The sequence below is a fragment of the Orycteropus afer genome, unplaced genomic scaffold (assembly GCF_000298275.1).
Source record: "Orycteropus afer afer isolate SDZICR_OR568_19922 unplaced genomic scaffold, OryAfe1.0 scaffold00156, whole genome shotgun sequence".
Lineage (NCBI taxonomy): Eukaryota > Metazoa > Chordata > Mammalia > Tubulidentata > Orycteropodidae > Orycteropus > Orycteropus afer.
In genome coordinates, this window is record NW_006921743.1 from 2,653,215 (window position 1) to 2,665,665 (window position 12,451).

A 12,451-nucleotide genomic window follows, 5' to 3' on the forward strand; every position below is an offset into this window, starting at 1 on the left:
TCAGGGGTCCAAGATTATCTTCTGTGTCTGTGTTAATTGGTTTCCCTTTTCTTTGTTGAAGAGGGTCTGTGCAATCCTTCTGCCTAGTCCACCATCTTGCTGGAACTCCTTGGAGGCTTTCTTTACTCAGGTAGCTTCTGGCTGCTGAGGCTGACAAACCCAAGGTAGACAAATAAAAACACAGTCCCAATATTACCAATCCACATGGCAAGCCATTGATTCAAGTCCATGAAGAGTCCCAAGATAGGCAGATGCTGCTGAAAAATGACTCAGCTACATGAAGGATTCAAGCATGCCAAAAGCTAGAGACCTTCCTCAAAGCTGCTTCTCATATATTGGAAGCAGACCACATCCCTGAAGCAGCTACACAGCTGCTGTAGTAGATTCCACCATGGAATTGATTGCCAATCTCAGCCATGTGGAATAACTACATCCACCCACCCAGCCACTCATCCAGGCCCAGCCAAGTTGACACACAATTTTAACTACCACAATAACTGAGATACTTTTTCTGCTCCACAGTTTTGGAAAAGGAGAAAATTCTTTCTTTGAAGATATTATTAAATAAATCCTGTTCCTTAGTCATTGTGCTATCTCCTAACTTTGCAGTGTGTCTGTTCTGCAAGAGGTTTGGAAATGCTCCCCTAGATCTGGTTTTGTGAAAGTGTACAAGAAGGTGATATTGTGAAACTTGGAATATCAGGTTTTGTGGATTTCATAAACACCCTCCATATTACCAACTGTCCAATTTGCAGAAATTTTCTTGAGAGCTGACTGTCTAGCATCTTTGCTGATTATTCTGCTGGTGACATTGGACAGTTCTGGAGTTTATGAAGACTTGAGCAGCATCTGGGCTGCAGGTGCACCATGAAGCCCAGACTAGCTGGTGAGAAGGGGCAGGGGGTGTAGTTGGAGACCCTATGCAACTCTTTTCAACTCTGACACAGGTGGGGTTGCCATCCATCAGAGGTGTCTTGAGAGCATGTGGAATAAAATGAGACAGGGCCAAGAAAAATCAGGCTTCAAGAAGAGTTGGAGCTGACTAAAATCCCTGTAAAATTAAAAAGTCCAAGAGTGGTTGCCAGGGTTCACTTAATGGCTTGGTGGGGGATTGCTGAATCCTGCAAGGCCAAAAGTTGCCAGTGTATTCCCCTTATATCAAAAACCAAACCAAACTCACTGCCATCAAGTTGATTCCAACTCATAGTGACCCTCTTTGTGTTTCTGAGACAGTAAATCTTTATGGAAGTAGATTGACCAATCTTTCTTCTGCAGAATGGCTGGTGGGTTTGAACTGCCAACTTTCTCATTAGCTGTCAAATGCCTTAGGCATTACACTGCTGCTAACTTGTTCCTCAGGTTACTTGATGACAGTAGAAAGTGTGGCTGTGTCAGCACGAATCCCTCGAGACCATTAATAAAAACAACTAGAAGTCTGTTTTATTGACTATGCAAAATTTATTGGCTATGTTATGTGTGGATCATAACAAATTATGGATAACATTGTGAAGAATGGGAGTTCCAGAACACTTAATTGTGCTTGCACAGAATCTATATATAGGCCAAAAGGCTGTCATTCAAGCAGAACAAATGGATACAGCAGTATGGTTTAAAATCAGGAAAGCTGACAACAGGGTTGCATCTTTCACTGTATTTATTCAATTTGAATGCTGAGAAAATAACTCAAGAAGCTGGATTATGTGAAGAAGAACATGGCATCAGGATTGGGGGAAGATTCGTTAACAACCTGTGATTTCCAAAGGACACAATTGGATGCTAAAAGTAAAGAAGGCTTGAAGTGCTTCCTGATGCAGACCAAAGACTACAGCCTTCAGTATGGATTATACCTCTATATAAAGAAAACAAAAGTCCTAACAACTGGATCAGTAAGCAATATTACAATAAATGGAGAAGAGAGATTGAAGTTTTCAGGGATTTCATTTTACTTGGATCTATAATCAATGCCCATAGAAGCAGGAGTCAAGATATCAGATGCTGTATCACACTAGGCAAATCTGCCTCTTTAAAGTGTTAAAGAGCAAAGGGCAAAGATGTTTGAAGACTAAGGTGAACCTGATCCAAGCCTTGGTATTTTCAATAGCCTCATATACATATGAAACCTGGACAATGAATAAAAAACTGCAGAAGAATTGATGCATTTGAATTGTAGTATTGGCGAAGAATATTGAAAATACCATGGACTGACAGAAGAATGAACAAATCTCTCTCTGAAGAAATACACACAGAATGCTCCTTAGAGAGAATGGCCTGACTTCATCTCACATACTTTGGTCATGTTGTCAGAGACACCAATTCCTGGAAAAGATATCATGCTTGTTAAATTAGAAGGTCAGTGAAAAAGGGGAAGACCTTCAAAGAGATGGATTGATTCTGTGACTGTAAAGATGGGCTCAAGCATAGCAAAGATTGTGAGGATGACACAGAACTGGAGAGTATTTTCTTCTGTTCTTTGTAGGGTCACTATGAGGCAGAAGTAACTTGACAGCATCTAACCACAACAGAAACCTATATTCTACTTTGATAAGGAATGGATGGTGACAATATGCCAAATGTTTCAATAACATTTCTGGCCCATGATTTTTTCAGTCCACATGGGGCTGAGTGATGACATGTTAATCACAGTTTGTTTTTTCTTGGAGACCTTCATCTGTGGTCAGCAGTACTCTGGATGTTTTCTGCTCTGCCTGAACATGAAGCACAGTCAGACCTTGGCCCTGAGTTGATTTAAGCCTTTCACTTGGTGTCAGGAGAACAAAATTCAGTTTGTGCCTATATGAAATCATGTCTTATGGAGGATGTGAATCTAGGATTGGAAGTTGGTGATGGTTTCAAACCACTGAAAGAAAACACCTTTTGGATGTGTATGAAAGTCAATGGATTATACAATTGGTAGAAACTGAAATGTAGTAGGGGAGGTCTGTGAAAAGTTATTAGGATAATGACAAGATAATACGACTTCGTTCTAAGGAATACCAATGACTACTTTTCCTTCTCTCCCCATCATTCCCACACTGTTTATTTACTGCTGATGAAGACTGGACGTGAGTTGAAAGTTGTAGCAACTCTATCCACCAAAGTGATTTTGGTAAAAAACAAAACAAAACAAAACAGCTAATAAGGATTCTGAGATACTTGACAATTTCACTTCTTAAAATACTCCAGAGAAAACTTGGCCTGTGAAATATTTTTCTTCTCATCTTAAAATAAGAATTTTGAAAGGTGCTACCTAACCAGAAGCCTGGTGGTTCAAACCTACCAGCCACTCCTCAGAAGGAAGATGGGACAATCTACTTCCGTAGTGATACTGTCTGGAAACCCAAGGAGAGGTCACTATGAGTTGGGTCCAACTCGACGGTACACAACAAAAACACCTGTTTGAAACTAGCAGTTTTGAAATGACACTTGGGATTTCAATATTGTGCTTATGAAGAATCTTTGGGTGGTTCAAGTGGTTAATGCCCTCCCTTGCTACCTGAAAGGATGAAACTTTGAGTTCAACAAGAAGTCACTTTAAAGAAAGGCCTGGTGACCTACTTCTGAAAAAAATCACCCACTGGATATGCTATGAAGTCCATTTCTACTTAACCCACCTGGATTTACCAACCATTAGAGTTGTCTGAAGGCACTTGGAGAGAAAACTCAGGGCACTGGAGTTTCCTTGAAGAAGTTTCCTTTTCTGAACTGGGCACTTAGGGCAGGTCAGAGGGGAATTTTTGCAATGACTACTAAGTCTAACTGAAAACCAAACCAAACTTACCGCCATCAAGTTGGATCCAAGTCAGAGCAACCCCTCCTTGGGTTTCCAAGGTGGTGTCACTATGGAAATAGATTGTCCAATTTTCCTTCCCAGGAGTGGCTGGTGGATTTGAACTGCCAGGCTTCTGGTTAGTAGTCAAATGCCTTAGGCACTACCCCATCAGTGCTCCCACTAAGTCTAAAGCAGCTTGAAAGTCTAACTAGGTAGGTAAAGTGGGTTCTGCTCATTTTCAGACTTTCAGAAGATCTCTCCAGCAATTCAGAAAAATCAATTTCCTACTATAGTAGAAGTGTTTTGGAAAAAGGAAAAATCTCAATAGGCTCATTGGTCTTAGTTAGGAGAAAGGGTGTGGTGTGAATGGACTAGGGAGCCATAGCAGAAGTAATAGCAACATACCTCCAAGCTTCATTTCTAGTCTTATCTTAGTGTACCATTCTGAGAAATTCTCCAAGCAAGTATATTTGCCTTTTTAACCTGCTTCTAGCAGCTCAATTCTAGCTTCTTAGAAACTTGTGGGAAACACTTCTGAGTTGCAGTAAAGTCAATAGAGAGTGTGCTTTCTTCTGATCAAGGCAAAAATGTACTCATCAGAAGAAATCATTCTGTGACTTTGTTGCTTCTCTAATCATAAACACAATTTAGCAGGTATATATTTATTTATAACAGGTATGCATTTATTTTTTATTAGAATATTTCTGAGCCTTCAGCTGGGTGCACAGGTATGTTGTATTATAATCACTTCCACTCTTTTCACACTGGGAGCTCTGGTGGTGTAGGGCCTAAGGTATCTGACTGCTAACCAGAAGGCTGGTGGTTCAAACCCACCAGCCACTCCTCGGAGGGAAGATTGAGCAATCTACTTCTGTAGTGATACTGCCTCAGAAACCCAAGGAGGGGTCGCTATGGGTCACTATGAGTTGGCTCTGGCTCAGTGTATCTTCACACCTACTAGTAGAGATAACAGCTAGTACAAATACGTACCTTAGGAGGAGATGATTGCCTACTGAGATACCCCAAACATTTCTTGCTTTATCTTATTGAATGATGCAAGAAGCATCGAGAGAAGAAGGAAGGAATACCCAGAGTCACTGTACCAAAAAAAAAAAAAAAAAAAAATGACATTTAACCATTCCAGAAGATAACATATTATCAAGAACTGATAGTATAAAAGGAAGAAATCCAAGCTGCACTGAAGGCATTGGAAAAAAGCAAGGGTCCAGTAATTGCCAATTGAGATGTTTCAACAAATAGATACAGTGCTGGAAGTGCTCACTACTCTATGCCCCAAAATTTGGAAGACCGGATTAACAGACTGGACAAGATCTATAAACATGCTCATTTCAAAAAAGGTGATCGAGCAGAATGTGGAAATCATCTACTGATATCATTTATATCACATACAAGTGAAATTTTGCTGAAGATCATTAAAAAATTGTTGGAGCATTACATCTACATGGAACTGCCAGAAGTTCATGCTGGATTATGTAGAGGAATGAGGGATATCATTGCATTTGTCAGATGGATGTTATCACCAATGCAAGAGGCCCCAAAGAGAAAGCACCAGGGTCTTGGGTCTCTGGTAGCATAGTGGCTAAGACACTTGCCTGCTAACCAGACGGCTGGCAGTTCAAACCCACCAGCCACTCCTCGGAAGGAAGGTTGGGCAATCCTATTTCTGTAGTGATACTGCCTCAGAAACCCAAGGAGGGGTCGCTATGAGTTGGGTTTGACTCGACAGCACATAACAAAGTCATTGGTACTTCAATCAACATGCATGTCTTAGGCCCTAATGCATAGTTATGATAGATCCAATCAATAAATATGCATGACTGCATTAGGCCACCTCTACCTTTCTGAAGTTAATCTTCCAGGTGTGGGTCTTGTGTAACCCCTACTTGCCTATTTTGGAAAATAAAAGAATCTTAATAGCTTGGGTTATTTTCAGAAACCGGAGTCCAAGGGTCAAACCACTTTCTTTGTTCCACAGGGGCCTTCCCCTATTATTACCCCCTTCTCTTATTCATTTCAGTAGATGCTGTTTGGCATGTAATCAATCATTGTACCTTGCTAGTATATTAACTCTGGGAAAGAAGGACTTCAGGGTTCCTCATTACAGTGCAGAGTGGGACAAGCTTGGATGTCATCATAACATCTCACTCTCTACAGGAGCCTAATTTTGAGGAATCTTACCTGCTGAAGATATTTCCTATTCTATTGGTCTCAGTCCTGCTTAATCTGTGAGTAATAAATGCCTGTTGATCAACCCATTAGAGCAGTGTCTGTTCTGTGCTCTGTTCCAAATGGTTCTTCACTGTAAGAACTTCTTAATTTGTTATATTGCACCCTCCCAGCAGTATAGGGCTTCATCAAAGAACAAAGAACTGTACAAAATTCTATCAGAATGGTCTTGCAGAATTATTGTGTGGAAATTAAACATCAGATGCTCCTAGAATTCTTAACTATAAATTCAGCTCTTTGTGTGCCACATATTCACTATCTTACTTCCTATTTTCAAATGTACATCAGTGGCAATCTTCATTAGATCAACTTTTCTGAGAATATTCAGTACCAACAGCTTTAGTTACTTCAAGTTACTGTCCATTTTCACCTTGCATTCTTCTCTGATAGTCATTTATTTGTGTGGTTTTATAAAGAAAGATGGTTATGGAGATTTCTCCTTTAAAGTAAAAAGCCAATGCATTATGATTCCATTTATATGAAGTTCCAGCTAAGACTAATGTCAGTTGATAAAATGCATATAGTGGTTCCCTTGAACTTTGAGGACTGACTGGGAAAAAAATATAATGGAATGATCTGGGAAGACAGAATTATTCTATATCATGGTAGGTATGTGTCTTACAAGAGTATGCCTGTTTTCAAAATTATGCAGCTAGTATCTGTGCATTTCAAGGTACATGAGTTTTATCTCAAAAATAGTAATCATCATCGTTGACATTTTTATCATCATCATTGAGCAGGAAGTAGGAGATAGAGATGAAAAAAGAATGACAGAATGATGGTAGTGGTTGAAGCTGGATATTGTAGTACACAGGAGTTTATTATATTATTCTGTTTTTTATGTATATGTTTGGAAATTTCCATTAATTTAAAACAAAACAAAGTATTTCTTCCATTTTCCAAATCAGTAAACTTTGATTTTGTTAGACTTTTGAGTTAAATTTTACAATGTAAGACCTGTTAAACTTTCCTTCTACCTTTCAAAAGAGACATTTCCAATAATTTGGAAACATTTTTTTTTTCTATCAAGTGTAATACAGAAAATGCTAAACTTAATATTTTGGTTTCATATATTTTTCCAGTTAAAGAAGTGAACTGAAAAGGACAGAGCTGAGACAAGATGAAAAAAGAATTAGAGGAAGGAAGAGATAAAAGGTCACAAGATAGAGCCTGTCAAGCAGGGAATGAGAGAAGAGGGTAAAAGCTTTTGGTCCCTGTAAAGGAAGAGAGAAAAAAAAAAAAAAAAAAAAAGAGGCACACAGGAGAAAACATGGAAAGGAAGGAGAGAAGAAAGAGGTTCCAAGAGGAAAATAAATATTTATTGAGCTTTTAATATATCTAAGAATGAAGACAAAATCTTTGGACATATTTTCTCATTTAATTTATTCAACAAATATCTCTTAGGCATGTATAATGTTCTTTAACAATCCATAAAGACTCATGTACACTAATTACTTTTTCATTTGTAAAACCATATATGAGAATAGGTCTTTCATTAAAAAAAATCAGATCAAAAAGTGAGTAACAGAGAACAATGAAATCCGTGGGAAGTTGAAGATGAATTAAAGAAATTCAAATTGTAAGCACAGGCAGTGTGGAGACAGAAATAAGTGAAATATGGTGGCATAGTGCCTAAGGCATTTGACTACTAACCAAAAGACTGGCAGTTCTCACTCATCAGCCACTCCTTTGAAGGACGATTGGGCAATCTACTTCCCTAGTGACACCGCCTCGGAAACCCAAGGAGGGTTTGCTATGGTTGAATCCGACTCGATGGCAGTGAGTTTTTTTTTTTTTTTTTTTAAATACTACCTTAGGGCTATTTAGGAGCTGGTAGAAGGAGACAGTTTGGCTATCCAATAAGAAAAGTGTTAATATGATCGAAGTTCACACTAGAGTCAATGGAAGCACAAAGAAAGTACTAGCAGTTCTGAGAGGTACAGAAAGGGTTCCCAGATGAGGGGTCTAGTGTTGGAAAAGGAGCAGGTGCATGTCAGGCAGATTGGAAATGGCATGAACAAAGATTTTGAGATGGCCAATGAAGATAGTTCAGATGGATCCAGTGTCAGGTTCAAGGTCATACACAGCAAAAGCTGTGTATTTTGGAGTCAGATCCTTGGCAGGCTGGCAGGCCTTGTCAAGGAATTTTAACCCAGTGACCTGGAGCAATGGTGAGTCTTGAGAGGCCTCTAAGCTGTGGAGTGACATGAACTATTTCAGGTCTTGGGAAGATCATTCTGGCATCAAGGAAGAGGATGAACTTGAAAGGGTTGATTATATAGAGATATGAAGACCAGTTAGAGGACGTAGTTCAGGAAAAAATGAAAAGATATTATTAAAAAGAAATAAAGGGATGAAAAGACCATTATCTAGGTGAAAAGATAAACCACAGATAGAAAATATCTGCACCAAATACTGTCATCCCCTGGTACTCATAAGGGGTTGCTTTTAGGACCCCAGTGGACACCAAAATCCTTGAATGATCATGTCTCTTTTAAAAAAATGGCATAGTATTTATATATAACCAGACACATAGTCCCATATACTTTAAATTATCTCCAGATTACTTACAATATTTAATATAATGTAAATGCTATGTAAATAGCACATTTTACTCCCTCCTAGTCTTTGATGGATTGCCTTGAGCATTTAAATGCTTTTTAAGAGCCATTCCCCACCCCTGCCCTGAAATATTTTGGATCCAAGAATGTCAAACCTGCATGAGGGCCGAGTGTGTAGCTAACAAAAGATTCGTATTCAGAATTCATAAATAACCATAAGTTAGTCGGTCATAAAACTCAAGCAACTCAGAGAAAAATGTGCAAAGAATATAAATAGGCAATTCAAAGAAGAGGGTACTGAAATAGAAAATAACAGTTGAAAAAATGCTGGCACTAGGAATCAGGGCAACACAAGTTAAAATGACCATGAGATACCACTTGTTGAGTGCCATGCAGTCAGTTCTAACTGATATGGACTATATAGGACAGAGTAGAACTGCCCTATAGAGCTACTCATCTGTTAGTTTCTTGTACTGTCATGGCTTGCATGTTGCTGTGATGCTGGAAACTCTGCCACCAAAGTCAGTGAAAAAGGGGAACACCCTCAACGGAGTGGCTGTAGTGATGGACACAAACATAGCAACTATTATGAGGATGATGCAGGAACTGACAGTGTCTCTATGAGTAGGAAGTGACTCATGGTACCTAACAACAACAATCTTTATGGAATCAGACTGCAACATCTTTCTTCTGCAGAGTGACTAGTGGACTGAAACTGCATTTTCTCATTAGCAGCCAAGTGCTTAACTACAGTATTTCCAGGGATAGTACTTAATACTTAGCAAAATGGAAAAAAAAAAAATTCAAAAGTTTGATGTTATCAAGTGTTGGTGAGAATAAGGAGAAATTAATAAGAATTTTCATACACTGCTGTGGAAGTATAAAGATGTTATGATACTCGGGAGAACATCTGATCGTGCATGCAAAGTAGAAAAGGCACATAAACTGCAAGCCAGCAATTCCACTTCTAGCTACATACCTGAGAGAAACTGTCAAATAGGTATGAGAGAAAATAAGCAAGGATGTTCATTTCAGGGTTAATTAATAGTGAAAACTGGAAATAACTTGATGTCCATCAACAGGAGGATAGATAGATAAATGGGATGTATTCATACAACAGATTATTATAAACAAATAAAATAAATAAACTATATAGATTAAATACCATAGATCTCAGAAATATCACGCTGAGTGAAAACAATTTGCAGAAGCATATATTCAGTAGGCTTAAAAATACACCCCAAAACAATAGTATAACTTGTTTAGAGGTACATATTGTTGTTGTTATTAGTTGCCATGGAGTGGGCTCTGACTCATAGTGACCCTATGTAAAACAGAACAAAACACTGTCTGGTCCTACGCCAGCCTCACAATCCTTGCTATACCTGAGCCCAGCTTTGCAGCCACTGTGTTAATCCATCTTGTTGAGGGCCTTCCCCTTTTTCACTGACCCTACACTTTACCAAGTATGATATCCTTCTCCAAGGAATGGCCCCTTCTGACAACATAGCCAAAGTAGCTGAGATGAAGTCTGGTCATTCTCGCTTCCAAGGAGCACTTCTTTTAGGACAGCTTTGTTGGTTCTTCTGGCATTCCATGTTACTTTCAGTATTCTTCACCAACATCACAGTTCAAACACATCAACTCTTCTTTGGTCTTCCTTATTCATTGTCCAACTTTCACATGCATATGAGGCGATTGAAAACATCCTGGGTTAGTAGTATTCCTTTGTGTGTATGTACCATAGTTTGGTTATCCAAAGATGTCTTCAAAGAGATATCTTTGATCTTCAGCACTTTCTTTCTTTGGGAAAATTTGCATCAACAGATATATTTATTGTCAACAGTTAACATATGAAAGAAGTTCTTATATCCACTCTTTGATTGTAATTGTAATTGTATGATAAATAGTAAGAAAGGATGAATATTTTTCAGCCATTTGTCTTTTTTTTAAAAAATACAATTTATTGAAACATAATTTATGTTCAGTGAAATAGACAAAACTAAAGTCACATGGGTCAATACATTTTTTTTTTCAGTGTTCTCTCCCCTCCCTTCAACCCCTAGTAACCAACAAAGAAAGTTTCCTTCTATATATAAACCTTCCCTTGATGTTTTACAATAATGAGCTAATACTGTATTTGTCCTTCTGTGATTGACTTATTTCACTGAGTATAATGTCCCCCGAGTTCATCCATGTTATGAAGTGTTATGCAAGTTCTACTTTATTCTTTAGTGCTGCATAGTATTCCATTGTGTGTATGTACCATAGTTTGGTTATCCATGCTTCTGTTGATGGGCACATAGATTGTTTCTGTCTTTTTGCTATTGTAAATAGTGCTGTGATGAACATGGGTGTGCATATATTTGTTCTTGTCCTGGCTCTCACTTCTTTAGGGTATATACTTAGTAATGGGATTGCTGGGTCAAATGGTATTTCTAATTCCAGCTTTTTAAGGAATTGCCATATTATTTTCCACAGTGGCTATATCATTTGACAGTCCCACCAGCAGTGTATGAGAGTCCCAATCTCTCCACATCCTTACCACCACTTGTTATTTTCTGTCTTGTTGAACTTTGCTACTAGTTCTGGGACAAGATGGTATCTCATTGTTGTTTTGATTTGAATCTCTCTAATGGCTAATGATTGTGAGCATTTCTTCATATGTTGGCCACCTGAATATCCTCTTTGGTGAAGTATCTGTTCATGTCTTCTGCCCATTTTTTAATTGGATTGTTTATCTTTTTGTTGTTGAGGTGTTGGACTTTTCCATAAATTTTAGAGATAAGTACCTTGTCAGATATGCCGTTGCTGAATATTTTTTTCCCAATCTGTAGGTTCTCTTTTGATTCTTTTGGAGAAGTCTTTGGAAGCACATAAAAATTTAATTTTTAAAGGTCCCATTCATCTAGTTTATCTTCAGCTGTTTTTGCATTCTGGGTTGTGCTTGAGAGTCTATTGATGGCATATATTAGGGCCCCTAAATTTGCCCCTATTTTTTCCTTGAGGAACTTTTAGGTTTAGGTTTCACATTTAAGGCTTTGATCCATCTGGAGTTCGTTTTTGTGTATGGTGTGAGGTATGGATTTTGTTTCATTTTTCTGCAAATAGATCTCCAGTTTTGCCAGCACCTTTTGTTAAAGAGACCATCTTTTCCCCATTTAATAGATTTCAGCCCTTTGTCAAAAATCAGCTGACCATAGCTTGATGGGTCTATTTCTATGTTCTCAATTCTGTTCCACTGGTCTATGTGTCTGTTGTACCAGTACCAGACTATTTTGACTACTATGGCTGTATAGTAGGGTTTGAGATCTGAGATTGTGAGACCTCCTACTTTGTTTTTCTTCTTCAGTAGTGCTTTGCTTATCCGAGGTCTCTTTCCTTTCCATATAAAGTTAGTGGTTATTTTCTCCATATTCTTCAAGAATGTTGATGGGATCTGGATTGAGATTGGATGAATATATAGATTGCTTTGGGTAATATTGACATTTTCCCGATGTTGAATCTTCCTAACCATGAGCATGGTATGTTCTTCCATTTATGCAGATACCTTACAGTTTCTTAGAGTAGTGATTTGTAGTTTTGTTTGTACAGGTCTTTTGTGTCCCTAGTGAGATTTATTCCCGAGGATTTTATTTTTTTTGGTAGCTATTGCAAATGGTATTGATTTCCTTTTCAGCAATCTCTTTGCTGGTGTAGAGAAATCCAACAGATTTTTGGATTATTGATCTTGAATCCTGCCACTATGCTAAATCTCTCAATTAGTTCCACTCTTTTTTTGTTTGTTTGTTTGTTTTTGCAGAATCTCTTGGGGTTTCTATGTATAGGATCATATCATCAGCAAATTGACTTCTTCTTTACCAATTTGCATGCC